This window comes from Tympanuchus pallidicinctus, unplaced genomic scaffold (genome assembly GCF_026119805.1).
Source record: "Tympanuchus pallidicinctus isolate F22 unplaced genomic scaffold, pur_lepc_1.0 scaffold25, whole genome shotgun sequence".
NCBI lineage: Eukaryota > Metazoa > Chordata > Aves > Galliformes > Phasianidae > Tympanuchus > Tympanuchus pallidicinctus.
This window is the reverse complement of record NW_026294742.1, coordinates 1,750,630-1,773,131: the sequence shown is the minus strand read 5'-3', so window position 1 is coordinate 1,773,131 and position 22,502 is coordinate 1,750,630. Positions and strand designations below refer to the sequence as shown.

The 22,502-nt window shown below is 44.6% G+C and overlaps 1 protein-coding gene across 6 annotated transcripts in view; it reads right to left on the bottom strand.

Annotated features, from left to right (window-relative positions):
• Positions 1–22,502, bottom strand: part of MTMR3 (myotubularin related protein 3) — a 73,844-nt gene that overhangs the window by 43,922 nt on the left and 7,420 nt on the right. For 5 of the 6 annotated variants that reach the window (XR_008208295.1, XM_052689698.1, XM_052689694.1 and 2 more), the window contains exon 3: positions 2,516–2,591. The exons of the other annotated variant lie outside the window; for it this stretch is intronic. The gene's annotated coding sequence lies outside the window, so the exon portion shown is untranslated. The remainder of the gene's footprint in view (positions 1–2,515; positions 2,592–22,502) is intronic. 6 annotated transcript variants of the gene reach the window in all.

Here is a 22,502-nt window from a genome sequence, read left to right as displayed (position 1 = left end):
TGTGTTGGACTTAAAAATCCCAACCCTTTCACAGCTAATACAGAGCACAGAATTCCACCCCCTGTGTTCAAAACAAGTGTTTGTGCTCAGCTCCGACATGACGTGGCTCTTCACATGTTATGCTTTGCTAAGCTTATCTCCCAAAAAAACAGCGACCCGTGACTCGGAGATTCCGCGAAAGGAGGGGCTGAGCCACTCCTCAGCCACCGCTGGCTTCAACTTTGAGCCTTGGGTTCTCTCACACTGTGTGATGCAGTGCTGCCCTTGAGCTCCGAGCTGTCAGAGACGGGCTCCTGTTCCATCAGACACAAAATGATGGTGGCTAAGTCACAGCAAAGACTGCAGTAACTTCAGGGCTCGTTCTCTTGCTATAATGCAGACTAATGATGTAGAAGATGGGTTTAGAGCTAAGATTTAAACATATCTCCTCACCCTTAAAATAATAAGCTTACACACTCAGCTCTACAGCCTGATGGAAGAGCAATGAAGACTCCTCCAGAACAGCAGCCATTGGTGAAGTCATTAAAAACCCACATCTCCAGATGGATCCATCCAGACAGCGGAGGTGTAACTACAAGAAAGCTTTAAGCACCATCAACAAAGCCTTCTGATCATAATAAAATAGGAATTCGGGAAATTCCCGCCAGTACAATTAGCAAAGGAATAGGAATCTAATTAAAAGGTGAACTTGATAACAAATTTAAAGTATGTTGAGTATCACTGATGAAAAGGTTCAGCATACTAGATGTCCTGATGTAAACAAAGCTGTTCTTTGACCCTGCCATTTGATTAGATACAATTATTTTAGAAGCTAACTGTACAACCATGTAAGTGTTCAGGGCAGCTTAGAGAAAGAACTCCCTCATCCAGCTGTGACCCTGAAGTCCATCACGAACAGGCAGGGACTATTCACATTACAACAGAACAAGGTTCTTGTTCTAATTACTGCACTCAGCTGCAAAACAGCTTCTATTCATGGTATGGTGGTTTCACATGCATGCAGAATCAGACCTTTTGAGGTGAATTTTGGGAAAGCAGCGCGGAAAAAAAATGTTGGTTTCAGCTTTAATCAGGATTATCAGAAATAAACTGTGATGCTGCCAAGATAAATGGCACAAGAACTTATAAAGCTGTTTGTAAGATGAACACAGGCTGCACATTCACACTGCTGAGAGGTGTTGGTGCAAAGCTCCAGCAACCAGAGTGCTGCAGTTATAAAAACTGCTGACAAAACCAGCAGGGAGTACTGCCTTATGAGAATGGATTTCATTGATTGGATGGAAACTGAACATTCTAAATGCAATAACACCACGCCAGTACTTCTTGATCTCATGATCACAGCACTGAGCAAAAGGGAGACATTCCCAAAAATGAAATGGAAATGTCTAACTAACTACAAAAACAATGTCCTCAAAGGCACCCTTGGATTCAGGCTTCCAATTCCATATAGGATCACATACAAGTACTACTTTATAAACAGTGTAGTGAGATTTGCTTTTATTGTCAGACACAACAACTTGAAGCTCGCAGCCCAAACAGTTGATGATGTTCTCCATGCACGCAGTGCAGAACTGGAGAGCCCCATCACAGCAAACAGGGGTCGCTCTGCTTAATCCCCCACCCTCGTGTTCCTCTTGAAAGGACAAACGATTGGTAAAGGCTGCAACCTCTGATTATCCAACCAGAATGGGAACATCTTCACCACCTCTAATTAAGACGTGCCTCAGGTCTAAATTATATGCATAATTAGCACCGGCAATAATCACGTGTTTGCCAGCAATTCGAAACAAAAAGATGAAATAAAGAAAGATCATTTACATCAACATGCATTTAAATATAGTTTGACTAACATATTATAGCAAGGAAAATCAGAAAAAAAATAGTACAAAACAAGTAACTTTCTTCCCTAGATGTCACCTTCCAGACACTGAATTCCATCTCTTTTCCTGTAAACAAAATGGAGTTGACCCTCAGTCCCAAACCAGAGCTATTTACTCTGCATCACTGCTGTCCTCCTAAAGCTCCAGACAGAAAATGCAAAGGTTTTGACAAAGAAGCATTAGAAAATTGGAGGGCGAAATATTCAAGAATGTGACCTGGTTTTGGCAAAAGATGCCTCTGTTTACAAAGTGGAAACACTCCTTCCTTTCCACAGGAGGAGGAAGAAAATTATCTGAGATAAGGGCAAATGCTTGCTTCCCACATTTCAAAGCCTGACAGCAGGACTTACCTCTGCCTTGGCACTGCACACACAAGTGTGCACACACACAGCTTTGTGAAGTATTGACTGGTGCAGTAACCAGTAACTCAGCAAAGGAGAGGCAGACAAAGAATCATGCTTGAAGACATCCAGCAGAACTAGAGGAGTTGTTATTTCTTTTAATTGCACATTGCAAATACCCACTCAGCAAAGTACGCATATGCCCATCTAGCATCTTAGAAAATGTTTTCACTCAGAATAATCAGTCACAGCCAACAGGTAGCTTGTCTGACCAGAACAATGGGATCAGCTTACCAAAGGAGAGATGCTAAAAGTCCTCTTTGCCCCAGACAGTTCCAGGCGTTACTCTTCCAATACTTCACATTGGCAACTGCAAATAAAAAGATGCTACTTTAACACAGAAACCTTCAGTTGGAACAGCAATCTTAAACTGCCAGCAGCTTAGACAAGAAACTTAGCAGCTACACTGGTAGCAAAGCACCACCACAAATGAGTTACATGGGAACATGAGTTACTAAGGAGCTCTTTTGTAAGAGACCCAATCCTTTCAGTACAGATCACTAAAAGCGATTTAATTTTACACTGAAGTCAGTGTCCCTTCACCCCAAAGACCTCCCTCCATACTGTGGTTACTGCCCAGATACCTGTGGGCAAAGCTACAGAAACACCAAGGCGACCAGCAAGGCTCGTGCACCAGCACTCATTACAAGCAGCCCCATAATTGACGACATTCCACACCTGCTGTGAGAACAATTACTACCTCAAGAGAAATAAAATAAATTTAAGCATTAACTGGCAAACGCACATTTGTCCAAAAGGCTGTTAAACACTGGATGTGCTTCGCTCATACACAGTCACTTCAGCAGGGATTCAGAGCTCTTCCAGCTCATCCAAACAACCACTGGACAGCGAGAGTCACACGGGATGCAGAGCTCTACGCAAACACATCCTGACCCTAAAATCAAAGCTCCAGACAAAGACCAACCGATTCCTAACGCACGTGAGCAACCAAAGCAATGAGAGACCGCTCTCCTGTGTGAACCAGCTATGGAAAGCTACAGCTCATCAGGAACAATAATTTTACGTGATAATCTCTAAAAGCATTGCTTGGCTGCCTGCAGCTCACAACCAGTAACCTAAACTGCAATTCCAGCAGCTTTGTGGCCTGCTAATTAACCATGGCTCAGGAAGCAAAAAGGAAGCTGTCTTACTTTCAGCTATCAGGCTGGTCCTACAACAAGCTCAACCCTACAACTGCTTGGCTGTACAAAGTCACCTTTGTTGGCAACACTTAACAAGTTCCTTAAACAAAAAAACCTATGGAGGCAAACCATGCAACTCATGAATGTCTCTTCAGAGAGACTTTTCTGGCCACGTCCATGGTTTTAAATAGGCAAGGCATTTAGAGCAGCAGGATGTGGATGTATTTTGTATGCTTTAGGTCCGAGAAAAAAATGCACAAAATCTGCAACACACTTTTTATTGAATTTAATGAGGTTTGCAAGAAACCACTTGGTCTCAAGAGTTTTGTAGAGAAGCTTAGAAACAGGAGAAACTGTTCCAATGTAAGTGTTAATAATTCCACCTCATTTGTGCCAGCATTCAGAAGGCAGTGACATGCTCACTAGCATTCCTCCTGCAAGGCACAGATAAGGACCTCAAATGTTATCATTTCCTAAGTCAACTGCAGCCAAAACGCAAAGGAAAAAAGAGGAGCTGTAAGCAGAAACATTACTATGAGGTTACCAGCACCTCTAGAACACTGCAGGGAGGAGCAGCCCCAGGCACTGGGCTGTACCTGCTTAATTAACACCAAGCAAATCTAAGTTTGCTACCCCACATAAAGGGCAGTGTGTCCTCACCCCTTCCTCCGCATGGCCAATCCACAACAGAAAGCACAGCCTTCAAGATGGAAAAGGGAACACAGCCACTTCCTTCAGTAAGTCCTACAGAGCCGACGTGTCCAGCAAGGGAGAGGTGTCACATCATCCTTCTTAGACTGCCACACGTGCTCACAGCTGGCTCGTTTGTTGGGGTTTGTTAAACACAGATGGGGCTACGTAAGGATGAGCACACTGAAAACTAGAGTCAGTCAAGTAGGAAAGAAGCAATTCTGCTGTCTGGCTCTGGTGCTTAAGGCGACCTGAACTGCAACACCTGAGCTTTCACTGGAAACCATCCTCGCAGGATCCTGCTCTGTTGGTTGTTTCAGGATCTTGGCCATTATGTAAACAAAATGGGAGATGTGCACATTCACACAGCTCTTTTTTCTTCTCCTCTTGGACGGTTCTACACAGAAGCAGAGGAGGTGGATGAAATAGCAACCACACAACAATAGTGAGAAACAAGTGACATAATAAAAGATAAAACATTCCGAACAGTGCAACAAAACTCTCAAACTCCCACCCTTGGAGACATTCCCAACTCACTGACCCTTGGGCAACCTGACTCAGCTCCACAGCTGGCCCTGCTCTGAGCTGGGTGCACAACTACATGACCTCCAATGGAAATAATACCCCAAGTCCAAGACAGGGTGGTTCTTTACATTTATTTAAACAAAATAGTGACAAATAGTTGTGAAAAAAAAAAAAAACCCTTAACTTTCAAACAATGTTTATTAAGATAGGACAGCTGTCACTTTGGTTTCTTCACAGAAGGGATGCACCCAGCAGGAACAAAACAAGGTATGACCTCAGGCATCCAGTGCAATGACAATTCTGCAGGTACCCCCCACCTCCCACCCCTCTGCTGAAACACTGCAGTTCTGCTTTGGCTGTGCAATGTCACAACCGTAATATTACACAAGTGTGCCTTCTGGTAGAAGTTCTCCATTTCTGTTTAACGTTCTGCACTCTGTTCCCACCAAACCTAGCTCCCCACTGCCTCCATTTCCTCTTGCACCACACCACACACCCACCAGGTTGTTGCTTTTGTTCATTTTCTGCTTAGCTTCAGCCTGCATTTTGTCTATAGGCTGCTCTTACTCTCTTCCCTTATATATGCTTCCCAGTACAAATTAGCTTTCCCCCCCCTCCTTCCTTAACCCTGTTCCTAGCAGTACTTTGCTCCTGTTCCTTAGCACATTCTCAGCCACCTGCCTCTGGGGAGATGCACTCATATTGAGGCCAAGAGACCACAGAGGAGATGAGAGCATCAGGACTGTAACCCTGCTGCTCCTGAGGCCAGGGAGCACAGGGCTCCTGCCTTCCTCACAGAGCTCTTTAAAACACACAGATGGAGGACGAGGAATGCTGAACTTCCAGACCATGTGTCTTCCTTAACTTCTCCAGCTTAAATAACAATTTCCAGCTTGAAAAGCAGTTAAATGTGATGGAAGATGACCTAGAATGAACACAATACAGGAACTGCAGAGTCTGACTACTTAATCACTAGTGCTAATAAAGAAAAAATGACCTGGCTTTAGAAGTCAATTTCTTCACGATCGATGCAAAAATTCCACTGCTGTTTATTCTTAGATGGAGCTACAGTATATTCTAACAATTAGGAGACTATTAGGAAAAAGTGTTTGTGAATAGCAAGTTGTGTCATCATTCTCCACAGATCTCAAACAATGCAGTAGGCTAAAACACCACAGCATGCCTGAAACCAAGACATAGCCCTGTGGCTTTATATTCCTTATTCTGCTTGCACTGCACACAGGTAACACCTACCAGAAGGATGGAACTGCTGCACAGACCAGTCTGCACTGTGGAGAGATCCACAAGGATGGATCTGAATCTGGAAGCTCACAAGATGCACAATCCTGACACAGGGCCTGAACTGGGGAAACTGGGCTAGATTTGTGGAAGTTCTAAGCTACAAGAATGCCATCTATGCTGGGAGGAAATAGTGTTATATAGTAATCTTTTCACTCAAGTGCTGTAACTTCTTGGTTATTATATGAATAGTAGCTACACTGCAAGTGATGGAACTGAGAACAGCAAGTGAGCAAGGCTGAGACCAGCCAGCAGGAGTTTTCACAGGCAATGGCAGAACAGCACAAGGGGAATAGTTTGTTCCTCACACTCCCTCATTTTTCCACTAACATCCTCCGTGTCCTTTCGACATGAGTCAATTCTCTCTCCCTTTTTAATTCCTTTCTAAAACAACAGTAGCAAACAAGTACAACAGGGAGGTTGTTATTCTAAGCCCCAGAGGCTCTACTCACCCTTTCAGAACACCCGTTCATCTTTCTTCCCCCTCTCATCTCACAGTGTTTTTCTTTCATTTAGCCCTTTCTGTCACCCAAATGATGACAGAGGAAGCTACAGCTCCAGGAGCAGCATTACACAACACCTCCCAGGCATCCTCACACACTGCCTTTCCCTGAGTCAATGCAACACTAGAGATTGAGAAAGAATGCAAAAAAGAATTGTGGAAGCTGGATGAATTAACCCAATTTGACCTGAAGACTCCTTTGGAGTCCCACTGAACTCCTTTCAGGACATTCTACACAGAATTACAGCTATTGGTTTGTATATACACACACTAACCTCGCTTTCACCACACTTCTTCTGGCACATAGCTTCCAGAACCTCTTTAAGAAAAGACCACTCCGTGCTTTTGTCATAAGACAACTTTATTTAAATACCAAACACCAGCAACGAATAAACATTTATTCCTAAAAGCATTAAGTAGGTTGAAGTTATTACAAGGTGTCTGCAACAGGAAGCTCAGTTCCCAGGGGTGCAGCCAGGAGCTGGCAGGCCACCAGGAGGCTCCTCTGCCATCAGCGCCTATGACCACAGGCCTCTGTTTTACTGCACCTCAGTGATGTACGATTCAGCGACAGACCTGAGTCTTAACCCACCAATTCCCAAGTTGCCCACATAGCCTGCTCTGTCTGGAAGAGCCTTTGGGTAAGATGCTACACACCTTTGCTACTACGGAGGAAGAAGAGGCCATTTGAGAGGTGCAGCGTTTGATGACTTCCACAGCACTACTTCACACAAGTGTGGAAGCCGATAATTTCGAGTGGCCTACACATTAACTCTGGAAAATAATGATAATCTTCCAATGGGAAGAGATTGTCTTTCTTAAAGAAAGAACTAAGTCAAGTTCCCTGCAACATGATGGGCCATCAGAAGGGGTACTGCTCCCACGGGCCTCCCCAAAGCGCTCCCTTCCTTACCTTCACTGATGGACATTTCTTATGCCTTGCGACTTTCTCCAAAAGCAGTCCAGAACGGAGTCCATGAGACACAACAATGTGGTCCAAAGAACCACCAACTGGCTCTCTGCACCACATGCAGAAGCACCACTGCTCTACATTGGTTTATGAGGCCAGACCAGATGCTGGTTCAAAGCACAGCCCACTCTGACTACGTGACATTAACTACTTGCAGGCTCTGAGGCAGCTGAAGAATCACTTCAATTCCTGCAGAAGTGACATTTCCTTCACAGAACAAGCGCTTTAACTCATCTCTTAAGCTGCTATTTACATATTGCTCTAAGCATGAAGTACATTCTTAAGTTGTGGAGTTTACGGTTCCAATACAGTCGGGAGACTCCACGTCCATCAGAGCTCTAAAGCACACAGCCTGCCTTCCCCTGCAGGAGCTGAAGCCGCCTTTGGGTGTCACACACCTCAGTGCCACTGCTGACAGCAGCACTGAGCTCCAAATGCACAGCTGGGCTCTCCCAGCCAGCCTGGAAGGGCAGGCGTGTTTGACCACAGCATTAGTACTGTTTGCCTGCAGTGTAAGACCTGGAAGTTCATTAATACAAGAAAAGCATGAGTTCAAGTAATTCTTCGGATCTGCAAAACAAGCATGGTAAGGTAACAGAACCGAGTAATGCCGTTTGAAGAGCTGACCTAAGTAGACAGCCAACTTTAAAGAGACACCCCTTTGTACGAGCTGACCACCTAAATTCCCACTTCAGGTGTTATTCCAAGATCAGGTTAGCTTTTCTAGGACCACAGGCAGCTGTTCTCTACAACGTGGTCCAAAGACTTGTTTGGGTAACATCCACAGGATTCACTCTTCAACCAGTCCCTTAATGTGGAAACAGTACAGAAAAAGCCAAGTTATGAAGAGATAAAACCACATATGCTGGCACATAAGGCCAGAAAAAGTTGAGAAAGCAAACATGAGCAGCTTGAGTGAGTGTAAGAACCTTCCCGGCAGCCACTGACCCGACAGCAAGTCTGAGTGTAAAGGCAGGCATGATTTACCAGAACAGGTTTCTCTTCTCCTTACATTTGAGCTGCTAACCCCTTGCAGATCAGAACACCTCACTGCAGCAATCCATTTTCAGTTCCAACTTCTCTGGACTTTCATTGTCACGTTCTGTTAACAGCAGAGCTCTGGGCAGAGGGAGGGAAGCCTTGCACCAGCGCTGCCCTTCAGCTGGGCACTGAGGGAAGAGCTTCATCCCCCTGTGTGTACTACGAGTTGCACGGAGCTCAGATGCCTTCCCTAATTAAGGAGGTTCCCTATATTTAGATCACAAGGGACAAACAAACTGGTTTGGCTGATCTACCAGCACGCTGACTCTAGAAACCCCACTCAGTGTCCTTTCTTTGGTCAGTTGGTTCAGTTCACTAGAGCCACAAGAAAAAAAAAAGAGTAAACACCTCTTATCATTAAACAGCCTTAGCATCCTCCAAGTGTTACGACAGTTTATTCCATCTTTTTCCACTCATGGAAAGCCAGTCACTGCCAGAAGCAGGAAGTGTATCTGGCTAAACAGTGCTGCTCCTTTGCAAGTTGTGCTGAAGGCCAGGATACAGGACTCAGATGAAATGAAAAGCAGAGGGAGTCAGCCTTCATAAGGGTACTACAAGCACATGCTGGAAAAGGACATGTAGGCAAACATGTATTGAGATACAGCAAGGAGCTCTGGACAGCCAAGGCTGTACCTTTGCCTAAGACTAATCAAATACCAAGGACTTAATGAGCATTTGTACTTCTCAGCAGGGAGGCATGAGGCACAACAACTCATCCTGCATCTCTCCAGATACAGATTGGAAGCAAGTTTTAACATGCTTCAACTCCTGCAGCCAGCTTCCAAGGTTGGTTACACACTGAGCCTACTATTTGAGTGTGACACTCAGAGGTCTGGGTAATTCTGTCCGACCAAAACTTATACCTCCAAAGGCACAACAGCAGCATTTTAGAACAGATTCGCTTTTCTCCCTCCAGTTCCAGTAACTTCCAGCTACTGAATGGAGGCAGTATGCTCAGATCTGGGACATGCCAGAACAAAAAATAGTTACCCTTTGTGCAGCTATGCTCAGCCAGGGAGGCTGGGTTCCATCATGACACCCTAGAAATCTTTTCTTCATATCACAGCTTCCATAGACCAGCAGGTCTGCAAGCTTAGTGCACACCGTACTTGCAGAGATGTTCAGAGCCAAGGAAAATTTACTTGGATTAACAAAACATGCTTACTCTAAAAAGATAAACAGCATGAAGCCAAACACATCCAGGCATTTCAGAGAGCCAACAAAGGACATAAGGCACAGATGTACCAAAACTGTGCTTCAATCAGAGCTGAAGTTCTACCACAGAACGTGGTCTGACGCGTCCATGTCCACCAGCAGACACTCACTCTCCCCGCTCCACGTGTAAAGTTAAAAGCCCAGTGACCTAAATGCCTTCAGAAGTTACAGATATTTGCCTCATTTGATCAAAGCTCAGGTGTTGCTGCCTCTTTGGAAGCAGCATTTCCACGGTGACATCAACCAATACAGATGGGTTTACCTACAAAACAAAGACTCAAGCCAGGCTCTCTGATCTGCCCGCTCAGATCAGCGCCCAGTTCCATACTGCTGATTAAGTTTTTAGCTGCAAAAGTACAACTCAAGTACCAGATATTTCACCAAGGGCCCTCTAAAAATGCCCTCTAAAAGAGGCATGGCAGACTGGTGCCACAGGTAACATGCCAGTATACAGACACTCCTACAGCACTTAATACGGCAGCAGCACTCCTGCTGTTACAGGAACGCTCCTACTGGTACACACAGCCCGTATTCCCCAAGGAGCTCTGAAGGCAATATCCAGAACGCACTTCCCCCAGAACTCAGCTCACTATGGATGCATCCAAGGCAAACAAATGCTGCCTTCTCACTTGTTTTCCCTACAGAAACTCGTCCTTCCTGGCAGATCTACTGAAAAGAACACCAACAGTAACAAAGCATTTAAGTGTTTTATCCTTAAAAGAACATTCACTCCTTCCTAACGTGACTCCAAGTAAACCTAGTTAAATGAGAAAAGCTTGGCTGTAATTAAAAGAAACCATTAATTGAAGAAAACAAGAAGCTTGGGCTCTTCAGCCTAAACAGCGCATCCCCATCTTTCCAAAGCATTACAGAAGTCCAACAGTTACTGATGCAGCAGGTGAGACAGTTTGCATTTTAAATGTTTTCATCCCAGATTTTACACAAGACATCAGTAAGCAGGAATCTTCAGTTACACACTTTGTTTTGTACCTGAATCTCTCAGCCAGCAAGACTTAACCTTCTTATAAGGAAATAAAGACTCATAACCATCTTCAAACACATTTAACACATTGTCTTCAAGTTGTGTTTCACAAAGACATGCAAGAATATGTGCATGTTAGTCCATAAGCTTGTTTAAGCACGAATATAGTTCAACTTATACACGTATAACACCTGAACTCTTGCCTTGGTCTTGTCTACCAGACACGACCTTCAATCCCATTCACTAAATGCAGCAATTTGTTCTTGAATTTGAAGTACTCTCTGGCAACTGACTGTATGAAAGCAAGGAAGCATTTGTACCTACTGAAAGGACACACGTCAGTTTTAAATTTATGAGGATAAAACACTCAAGTTGTATTAATGTAGATTAACAAGTAAATCAGAAGAGTAGATAAAGAAATGAGGAGTTCAGTACTTGGGTGTGGAGATGCAGTTTACTGCTCTGTTCCCAATGAAAATAGCAAAACACTGCCATCAGCCAACAACTCGTTTCATGTCACACACAAGCAGGCAACATTCAAACAAAATACTGAGAAACTCAATTTCCTCAAGTAATTGAGGATCTCCTTAAGGCCTTACCAGCTGTCAACTCTGTCCAAGTGCAAACCAAAAAATGACAAGTTTCCTTCTTCCCAAAATCGCAAATAAAAGCTGTGTGCAGCAAAGCATCAGGTTCAGGAAAACCTCAGAGAAAGCATTCCTTCTGAGGGGCTCAGACAACACCTGATGTCTGTGCTGTTTGTAGTGCCAGGAAAAAGATTCAACGTTCAGTTACAAATACACAGTTAATTCTGCCTCTCTTAAGCTGAAAGGGCAATGGCACATCTGGCCATCACTTGGACACAGCTCCAGTTAGATCAAGTGGCTCAGACCTTGGACAGACAGGGCTGATCATCTCCATAGATTCCTTCCAGTCCACCTATTCCACTGAGGTTGGACCCTTAAGAAAATTAAGTGAGGAAAATCAGATAAGAGAAGCCTTCCCACTGAGCAGAGATAGGAAAAAAAGCAGAGCAGAACATGGTTCAGAATACTTGAGCCTACCTTGCTTTCACCAAGAGCATTTTGACACATCACATAGTTGGTAAAATACATCAATCTAGATGTGAAATCAAATTCTACAAGCAAGGCGTGCTTTGCTGGCAGATTTTCTGGTCTAGGAGTTAAGGCTGATACAGGCAGTCACACAATAAAGACAAAACAGATCCACGCTTCAATTCTCCCACTCCCAGTTGACACCCGCATTATATTAAATATTGGTGCAGCCTCATCTTGAGTATCGTGTGCACCTCTGGTCTCCACAACACAAAAAGGATGTTAAGGCTCTTGAAAGCATCCAAAGGAGGCAGCAATGCTGGTACCAGTGCTGGGAGGCACGTCCTGCGAGGAGGGGCCGAGGGCACCTGGGCTGCCCTGCTAGGACACAAGGCAATCTCACCGCTCCCTGCTGTGTCCTCAGGAAGGGAAGCAGAGGCAGCAGGCTGTGCTCCTACTGCCCACAGCAGGACATGTGAAAATGGCACAGAGCTGCCTGGGGAGGATCAGACTGTGCTCTGGGAGAGACTTATTGAGTCGTCAGTGCCAGGAGGTTTCCTAGCAAGGTGGCTGGTGTCCTGTGCTCGTCAGGGTTCAAGAGGCATTTGGACAATGCTCTCATTACCACGTTTAAGTTTTGGTTAGCCCTGAGGTTATCAAGCAGTTGAATTCATTCTCTGTACACCCCTTCCAACCGAAGTATTCTAACACTAATGACATGGCAGATATTTCACCACTCATACACAGTGAGAATCAGCTTGCTGTAACTCCGTTTTAAGATGCCTTTATATGAAGAGCACAGTCAAGGACTGCATATTAGGAAATACGAACACCATCACCACCTGCAAAGCATCAGCTCAGCTTTATGAATGATGCTCAGCTCCCTTCTCCATCTCTTCTTCCCCATACACTCCCTCCTGCTCTTACAGGGAGAACATCCTCTGAACACAGATCTTTATTATATTCATTTTACTAACCAATGAGGCACTACAAATAAAAATCAGTCACTCCTACACAGCTCATTTCATAGCATCTCTTCAGGTGCTTAGAACATGATGAGTGCCACGAGCCTCACATTTTCTCACTGGCCCTCACAGTTAACCAGTATTAACGTATCTAAAAAGGCTGAAAACAAAGCACAGGAAGAGTTCAAGGCACCAAAAAGACCTCGTTTTGGTCTGGTTCCTCAAATACTCGAAGCTTATAAACTATTTTTCTTTATATCCAGCAAATACAGCTCCCTCCAGGTGAGGGTCTGTGCTGCAGAAGTGAGCAGCCTGGTCAGCTAAACTACGCCAGGCAGCTCTAAGAGCTCCCAGTAACTCAGTGTCCAGCACCACAATCCAGAGCAGGGCAAGGACACAGCCACATCTTCAGGCAGGCAGCCATCATCCCACCCATTACACCACCACCCTGCTGCCCATCCTAGATGAAACTGCTACTCCCTCATCCAATGCTTCTACAAATAGCAGACAATGAAAGGCTGTTGGGCTGCCTAGCAGTTCTGGATTACAGACATCACAACAACTGCAGCCTCTCCTCACAGATCACCTGTGTGGACAAACAACTGAAGCCAGTGCATTCAGAGCAAGAAAGACTGAACAAGCATTTGCATCAGCACTGCTAAACCTGATTATATTCATTTATTCAATTGTTCGATTCAGGTAAGTCTCTTTTGGAGAGATGAATTCCTTGGCAAGCCTTCAGAATTGCCCAGTGCTCACACTTAGTATGGTAACCTGAATAACAGCCACAACCCTTCATTAGGAAGTTCAGGTCATCAAGAACCTGCATCAAAGCCAAGATGAGTCACAGCCAGCCCTCACAGACCCCTTAAAACATTCAGCACTAAAGCAGGGGGTACAGTGGCTTTTTTTTTTTTTTTTTTACTTCATAATAGTGAAAATCCTGCAGCAAAGCAGGTCATCATTCTTTGCTTTTAAGCTCCCTTGCAGAGTACTATTCAGCAGGAGTTTAAACCAGCACACATGCAGGGGGAAGACATGACACTACCATTTCAGAGAGATTCCAATTTCACATGCTCAAGATACATTAGTGCAAATACTGAAAGACCAGCAAGCTTTCAACAGGCTCCTCTACAAGCAGCTCTACGCAGCTCAGCACACTGCCTTTCTTTCCACATGCTTTCATTGCTGCAGGTCCACCTGGGCTCCCTTACCTGCCCTGAAACACTTCCATGCTGGGCTGAACATTACATCTCCATGCAGCCACTCAGCAAGCTGCAGCCTTCACATCGAGGAAGAACTTCACCCAGCTTTGTGCATTAGTTAATTCTCAAATATCTTCACGCACTGCCTACCTCCTTGAAGTCAAAACCATTCAGTTGGAAAGTCAGTAAGTGCAATACACCAAATACACCACATAGCACCTGCCTCAGCAAGGCACTGCTGCCATGTATAAGCTTGGTCTGCCACAGCTTTAACTCTTGCTTATCTTAACAAAAGAGTGCCAGAAGTCTTATGCAAGTTCACCTCTAGCATGTTTGCCATCCTTAGGAGCTGCTGAATGAAACGTGAGTTAATGAATAACACAGTGGGAATTATTTCATTATCCTCATGGTGAAAGAGAGCCATCTATTTCTTGGATATGATGTCAGACTTGAGAATCAGCCAGTGAGAGACTTACTCAAGCTTCCACTGCTCAGTCACCTGCTATGCCAGCAGTATTCATAGTGAGAGGCCTGCGGACTGCACTGACAGCTCAAGCAAGGTTGCCAGAGCATGAGGCAAAGCTACTCTGAAAGCAGCCTTAGGAAGAATTAAAGCAACAAGACACAGAGGAACCAAAGCCTGCTGTTTTGACTCCACTGAAAAGGGAGGAAAGCAGAGGGAAGGCAGTTTAATGTATAGGTCTTACACAGGCATGGAAATGCAGCTATAATAGCACATCTTCACTTTCTTCCCTCATCTCCAACTTTACATTGTACTGCACTGTCAAAAACTCACAACACTTACAGGTAACTCCGAAGCAAGGGACAAACTCCCCAGTCACCGGCAGCTCTGTCTTGGAGCACTTCCAGACAAGTGATGGTCAGACAGTCCAGCTCTTCCAGGTTGACCAGGCAGTTTAAAGACAGCATTTCAAAACATATTTTACTAATTTCCTAGCAAAGTAACTTAAAAATGTATCAATTCTCAATGAGATCAGGTAGATATGCTGGACAGCATCCTTCAGATAGTCTGACTCCTGGGATACAAGTCCCTTCCCATCCAGAACATCAGTACATTCCCTTTAGCTTAAGCAAACAGTTTAGAGCAAGCTTTGGGACAGAAGCAGACATTTGAACAGTCAAGACCAGCCCATTACAGCAACCTGCAGGTATACTCACCTCTAACACTTCAGCAAATGAGGAATAAGAGTAGAGAAGAAAACTGGGGAAATCTAAGAAAAGGAAAAGCCAGAGAGCCTGAAACCAGAACCAGAAGATGGACTTTAATGCAGGTAGAAACAACTGAAGTGTCCTCCTGACACGGCACATGCAATGAAAGCACCCAGAGCAAGCTCTGCAAGTAGTTTTCCTACACAGAGCGCAGAAACCAAGATGCATTCTCATTTGAAGGAGTCAGATTTGCCCATAACCTGCAGCTTGCGGTCACTTCTGAAGAGCCACACATTACTGAGCTTGTATAATGCTTCAAAAGCAAAAGGAGACTCGTACCACACACTCCAGCTCACACTGAAGGAAGCCCTGCCTTCACGTCCAACGTGTGCTGCTCTGTCATTCTCACGTGCATGCATATGTAAGATGTATTCCTAATCAGGAACCAAGTCCTGGCATCACAATTACTCTGTCAAGAATGCAGTGCTGAAGTATATTTAGAATGGTTCTGCTAACACGATAGCTAACCACCATAATGATCTTAAAGGTATCCAAGAACTCAATAAACCACTATTGCTCTATAACCAATCAACCTACTCTGCAATAATTGCTCAGAATACAAGCATTTCAGATACGATGCTCATTCCGCAGCAGCACCTCTGAAGAGAAAAAAATTAATAGGACGCACTATCAAGAGTTGGGTAGGGGCAAGTTTCTGCTATAGCAGAAATCCCTGAACTGGTGGGGGATCAGCATCACCACCCAGCATCTCTCAGTCAGGAGCACTGCGTGCAGGTCTGTCTGAGCCTTACAGCAGTCACCTGACAGGCACTCACTGCCACGCAGAAGCAGCCTTGAGATGCTTCCCTCAGCCGGTGCCCATACGCCCATCAGCTGAGCAGCAGAGCATAGGCTGTGCTTCAGCCTGCAGGGCTGAAAGCAAGAGAGTAGAGAAGGTGAGCACACAGCAGAGTGAGCTAAGAAACAGGTCTGAGGTAGTGTGCAATTTAAGAGAGCAATGAAACAGAACCGATGCCCTAACTTGGGAGGATGGAAGCCTTAACAATTCTGACTTGTAAGCACGTGATTAAACTTAAAGCAGGAGCACTGTACATTCTCCAGTGAGTCAGCTGTTATATACAACATCCAGCTGAGCTCTTTGGAGCTTCTACAGCAATCTTTAAGTTGTTATGCTAAGAAAACTGTCTGAACTATCGGCAGTCAAGAGATTCACCTTTACTAGAATCATCCTTAGTGCCATACTCATATTAGCTGAAACTGAGACCATAAATAAGATGCTTCTCATCTAAAGCCAGATGCTTGTATCTGATCTAGCCTCCTTTTCAGAAGGCCCACATCCCACCAGTGATTAGTTCTGACCCACTCTGTACAACCTCTGCAAGAGAAAGGCATGTGCTTGACTACATCTGATTTAGACGGAAAACAGCAACACGTGTTCTTAACTCCCCAGTTTCCAGCCTAAACATATCTAGGCAATTGCTATAAGGAAGCAAACAAAATCATCCAGACAGTCTGGGGAAGCACCAGCAATTAAAAAACTCAAGTGGACACCAAGCATGAACACCAAAGAATGTGAAGGAGTAGCTCAGCTGCTCCCTGTATTAACATAACAAATAGCTGTTATCCTCAGTAGTCATAAGGTCACAGCAATTCTCCCCACACATATCAAGCTTTTGCACGCATTACCTAGCTGACTGAAAGTCAGTTACAAAGGAGATCCTCATCACCACTCCCATTTTCTCCAAGCTTAAAGATTAAATCAAGCATTACACGATTGGAATTTTCATTATCAGGAAGTCGCAATAATGTTTATTTGGTTGGCGTGTCCTTCAATATGATAGCTCAGTTTAATGCTTTAACAATTATTACTGCTTAACTAAGGTAAACACAAACAGGCCTGAAAAGCTTAAAGTAAACAGCAGGAAAACTAAGCTCGATTGCTTTAGACTGAATACATCATGATCACCTACAAGGGTCACGGAAATTCTCACATGGGCTGAATATGCATCAGAAGTTTCAAGTCCTGACGCTTGGAGCTTCCAAAAACTGTGAAAAAAGTTACACAGCAAGGTAAAGATTCAGACTTCTTGGTGCATGCAGACAGCTGGGAATAGCAGTGAGGAAGAAATGTTTACAGTAACATAAAAAGGAAGAACTGAAACCTGGATCTCCAGGACATTCTGTCAGATTCGCATCGTCTCGGAAAGAAAGCACCAGTAAGCACATATGATTCTCTGCAGAGTTCACCAGAACTGCCCAGCTGCTGTTTCTGCAGAGCTTCACAACTGAAGCTGCGTGACCTACAAAGCAGCCCTGTCCCCTGGTATCCACCAAGAAATACCTCCAGTCCCGCTGTTCACCCCTATCAGACCGAGGAAAAGGCTGCACCAGGGCTGTGATGGAAGACAGCAGTGAGGCTCAGCACAGCACAGCACAGCTTTGTTTCACAGATGAGTTTCTGGAGTCGTAAGAGAAGCCTCGCTAACTTACACTGATGAGCCTGAGCTTGAAGCTGTTCAGATAACTCATTTAAATCGGCAGAATGAGATGTTCAACCTATAGATGAAAGCCTTTGAATGGAAGCAACCCAATTATGGTTTACTACCAAACAATGAGCCTCATTCAGCGAGTGTAGCATGCTAAGGAAATAACTGAATAGACAACTAGAAAGAGTGATTCAAGTGTCAGTCTCCATGAGAATAGCCAGGACAAAGTGCTTTTTGTTTCTACCTTTGAGATCTTGACAAATCAAAACTAGATTAAATGTGCTAGCAGACCAGCTTCTAGCTCAGACTGACACACGATCCCACAGAGCAGGATCTGCCAACATTCTGAAGTAACTTACACCACAGCAAACACAGAAATGCATATATTCCATTTCCCTTGTAAGAAGTTGCACAGGAATCATGCTTTTTCAGCATTCTAGTAAGCTCCCAGGGAACAACTTTCCTTACAGAACCATAAGAACACTCAATGAATCTGTAGAGGTTATCCTCACTGCCCAGGTACTGAAACCAAATTCCTAGTCTCAGAGCCACGCTACTGTGGGCATGGTACTACTACCAGGTAAGGTGTTATTACCCTTTGGAACAGGACCTGAATTGGGTATTTGCTGTTTGTACATTTCTCATTTAACCTTGCTACGTTTCACCAGCACCATTACTTGCAGCTCAACAACCAAATCCAAGTTACTGAGTAACTTCCAGCACAAGGCTCAGTGCACTGCTGACAGCTGACTTACACAGAGACCCCAACATCTACAAATCCAATAACTCTGCTCCACACCCCACAAAGAATAGGCATATTTTATCTGTGGAGAACACACGAACATTCATCAGCTTACACATCAAACAGTACTGCAAGTACCAAAAGCAGAACTTGTAGCAGTTTCAGTTAACAATTAATAAAATAGGTCTCAGAGAAAGGAATGCACCTGCTTCCACTTCCTGCACAGATCTCCAGCAGAGCCCAAGCAGCGCCACAGCCACCTCTGTGCCAGGCAGCAGAGGCAAACCCTCACGACACAACACTTGCATTTTTTTTTGAGGTAACTAAAATCAGCAGCGATGGCTGCACTGCCAATAGCCTGCTGTCCCTGCACCAGGATTCATGCCAGCATTCCAGTGCCATAAGGCAACCTGTATTCTTAGCTCGGCCGCATGACCTGCAGAGCTCGCTACCTATCGCACTGCGCGCCAGCAGCACTCTGCCCACTGAAGGCTTACAAGTCAGCAACTTCCATTAGCACAGAGACAGTGTTGTTCACAGACAACCAAGCACTGAAGAAGCACTCATTGCACATTTTGCTTGCAGCAGCCTCGGCCCAGAAGCATGGCGTGAAAAAGTCCTCAGAGCATGCAGTCATACTGAGCAAGGATGGCATGTGGATGCCAGAGGATGCAAGGGACTGGGGACAAAAGCAACACAGAAGGTGAAGATGCTAATTTCTTGCTGTGTCACTAGTGACAAGGACGTAGAACGCTGGAATTAAAGCTGTGATGAAGCATTTACCTCGATGAGCTGGTGAATCAGTATCAGCACTGTTCCAGTGACAGTTTCAGACTACCACAAAACACCAAGGAAGGACTTCACTCAAGCCTGTTCTCACACAAAACCTTCACTGAGGTTTGTAAGTGGAACAAACCTAACTAGACAAATTAGGCTTATTTCTTACTTCAGAGTTGGAGCCTTTGGTCACTTCCATTCATCCTAGTCCAAACACTTCTAGTGTGGTGGTTTTTTTTAAACCAGTTCAATACTACACTTAAAAGTGAAGAGCAGAAGAGGTGTGGTAGGAAGGTACAGCTTTGTTTGCTACAGGTCACTTTTACTTCTAAAAAAATCACTTGGGTTTGGAGTGACACACCTTGGTATTTAAGTAACTGAGATCTGCAGATGTAGGACACAGGTGAGTAAGAAGTGAGCTCTTTAAACCAACGCAGGTTTTAACAGGACAAATTCCTACTCCATCCTTACAGAGTTCAAAGGTTACAAAAAGCTCTATGTTGGAGGAGCAGTTGAGCAGCAGGCAACACGCTTTTTATAAGATGGCAAAGATGCCCTGAATACCATTCAGAGGCTGAGCTGTCACACAGCACAAACCATGGATTCCCCACTTCACAACTTTCTCTTCCACATTTGCACACCCACTACAGAAAGATCAGCATCGCTGGAACTTTTAACACTCTGGTTAAGCTGCTATTAAGAACTAGAAGTACCCAAGCCATCAGCATGAGTTTGGAGGTGTCATAGGTGGAATGGCTGCTCAGAAGTCGGCTAATGAGCAGGACAATTCCTCAGACAGGTTTGAATCCATTGTATCTGTTACAAAATGTAGAAACTGTTTCATCAGGCAGAATCTGTTAAGTCTCTCAACAACACTTCGCATGAAGTCACTTAGGGCAGAAGAGTCACAAAACTTGACTCCTGTCTATCGAAAGACACATCGAGCCGTTTAAGCACAGTTTTTCTCCACCCAGCTCAGCAAGCCCTCTCTAAACTGACCCAAGGGTATTCCTTCACCTCTGGCATTTCAGCAAGCTGCCCAGCAGATCTCAAGAACACCAACCACACAGACAGCACTGCCCTTCCTCTTCAGTCTTCCAGAACCACTAGCAGGTCTGCAGTTCCAGAACACAGAGCTAGAACATCAGTTTGGAGCTTACTGCTTATTGATACACGGAGGTTCAAAAGCTGACCTTTCACAAGCAGCAGAGCCCAGCTGGCAGCACACAGCACTGCACAGCACTGACAGCAACGGCTCCTGACTGCTTAGAGGAAAAACCACACAGCTTTCCGTATGAAAACCTCTGCTACTCACCAACCTGCCTGAACAAACCTGAGCATTCTCTGCACCTCTGGAAGCACACTGCTCTCCAAACCCAGCCTGCAAATTTAAACTAGCTTTAGGAATTCTATAGTTACCTTGGTATGATTCAGTATAAGAATTGTGTTTAAACAAATTTTTGGAGGTTTTTTGGCATTAAGTCTCTTTAAACTGTATGCTTAAGACTCTTCTCAGTTCAGGTACTTACTCCTGGCATAGCAGTTTTTGCACAAAAAGCCAAAGTCCCTTCTTGTCTCTTCACATTCACATCACAGCCAGTTGCATTTAATGAGACTAACTCCTTTTGTTAAGGATTGCTTTTGCTTTCACTCCTCACCTGTGAGTGAAGTCAGTCAGCTCAGCAGTACTACTGAACTGCATGAGTTTATTAAGAACTTTCTGGGTTTGGGGGGAGTTTTGTTTGGTGGCTGGTTTGTTTTTTTAAACTGTTACATTAATGATGAACAGGGCTTGACAGGGCAACCAGTGTTTCTGATTAGACTAGAAACCAACTCTTGTTGGGGAAAGAATAAAAAGCAAGAAGTGCTACATATATATGTGCATTTAGAAACTATAAGGGTACAAAGATTAAGCCTGTCATAATTTTGGGGCCTTTGAAATAAGTTCAATGAGGACATGAGGCTTAACCTTGCTAGGTCCCTAGTTTGAGTACCAAACAAACCACGTCTAGTAGCAAGAAGTAGGCTAGAAGTAGTAAAGGAGCTGCATTCAGGAAGGGCTGACCAGATAATCACCACATCAGTTTAATTAGTAGCTCAGTATCAGGCAGCTGTACATAGTAAGACAGGTTAGAAAGCTGAACAGTAGCTTGAAATAGTTTAGAAAATAAGCTACAGGGCACAACAGCATACAGCTCACTCTTCAATGAGCTGCCAAACTCTTTCCTCCTCAACCAGAACAAACCAAGTTGCCTTATGCAAGAGGAAAAGTCTTCATACCTTAGCGCTGAATGAGAGCACGGCAGCCTGAAGAATGATGCAAGAGCACCATTAATTTTAATAGGACTGCTTTCTGGGTGTGCCCCTCGCAGGGCAGGAACACCTGCACTCGGACCTATACAAACAGCTTGCTAGAAGCTGCTCGCAAGACAAGAAGATGAGAAATAGCTCAGAGTGCCTGTGCTCTACCCACCTTGGACTTGTTCACTCAAGCAAAATCCCTTCGCCCCCTGGCCACAGGCTGTGCACTGCACACCAACGCACCCACCTCAGGCACCAGAGCAGCGACTGATGGACTGAACAACCTCGGCAGGTAAGCAGCGCACCAGGCAGGTTTCAAGGCTGCTTTCTACTCCAAGCTGAATTATTACAAGCAGCAGGTTTGGCACTGCTCTTATCTCAGCAAATCACTCCAGCATTCCCACCCTTAGCCCCTTGTCATAGGTTATCACCAGTCTCCCACACGTGCACAGAAGTGTCTATGTGACAGCAATACCTCCGAGGACTTGGAACAGCCTGGCAATTGAAAGCTTCACAGCTCAAAGCAGCCTACCAGTCAGCACTTCACCCCAGCAAGTCATCTATGGCTTCTCTAATAAGCAGAGGGGAGAAGTAAAGCAAGAGCTCCCCTAGTTACTCCTATATTTCTTTCAACCTGAGTGAAAGAGCCCGGGAAGAAGCAAGCTTCAGCTGCTGGTAGAGGCACTGAAGATATTCCAACAGTGACTGGGCTCTTACCTTACCAGATGCTGTAAAAGGAGCACCAGAAGTCAAGATTAGTATCTTCTAAGTCACAGGAATTTGATTCCATCCTCAGTTCAGTGTCATAGTATAGAACTTTAGGGAATTTACTACTCAAACTGACCATTTGTAGAAAGCCCCAATGATAAACTTCCTCTTACTAGAAAAGAGAGTCACCCTCAAGTCCCACAACCCATCCTACTGCTTAAAAGCAAAAAACTCTACTTCTAAACACATGCAAAGTATTTTTGTTCCAGCTGCTGAAGCCTGAGGGAAAGGAAACGCAGCACTGCAGTGACCAGGTGTGCTGTTACTGTCGTGCAGCTAATTTCAGCTCTTTTCCAAGACGATCTGCGTATGAACACTGAAAATTGTTTCACTTCAACAAGCATTTATGAGCAATTATACAGCTA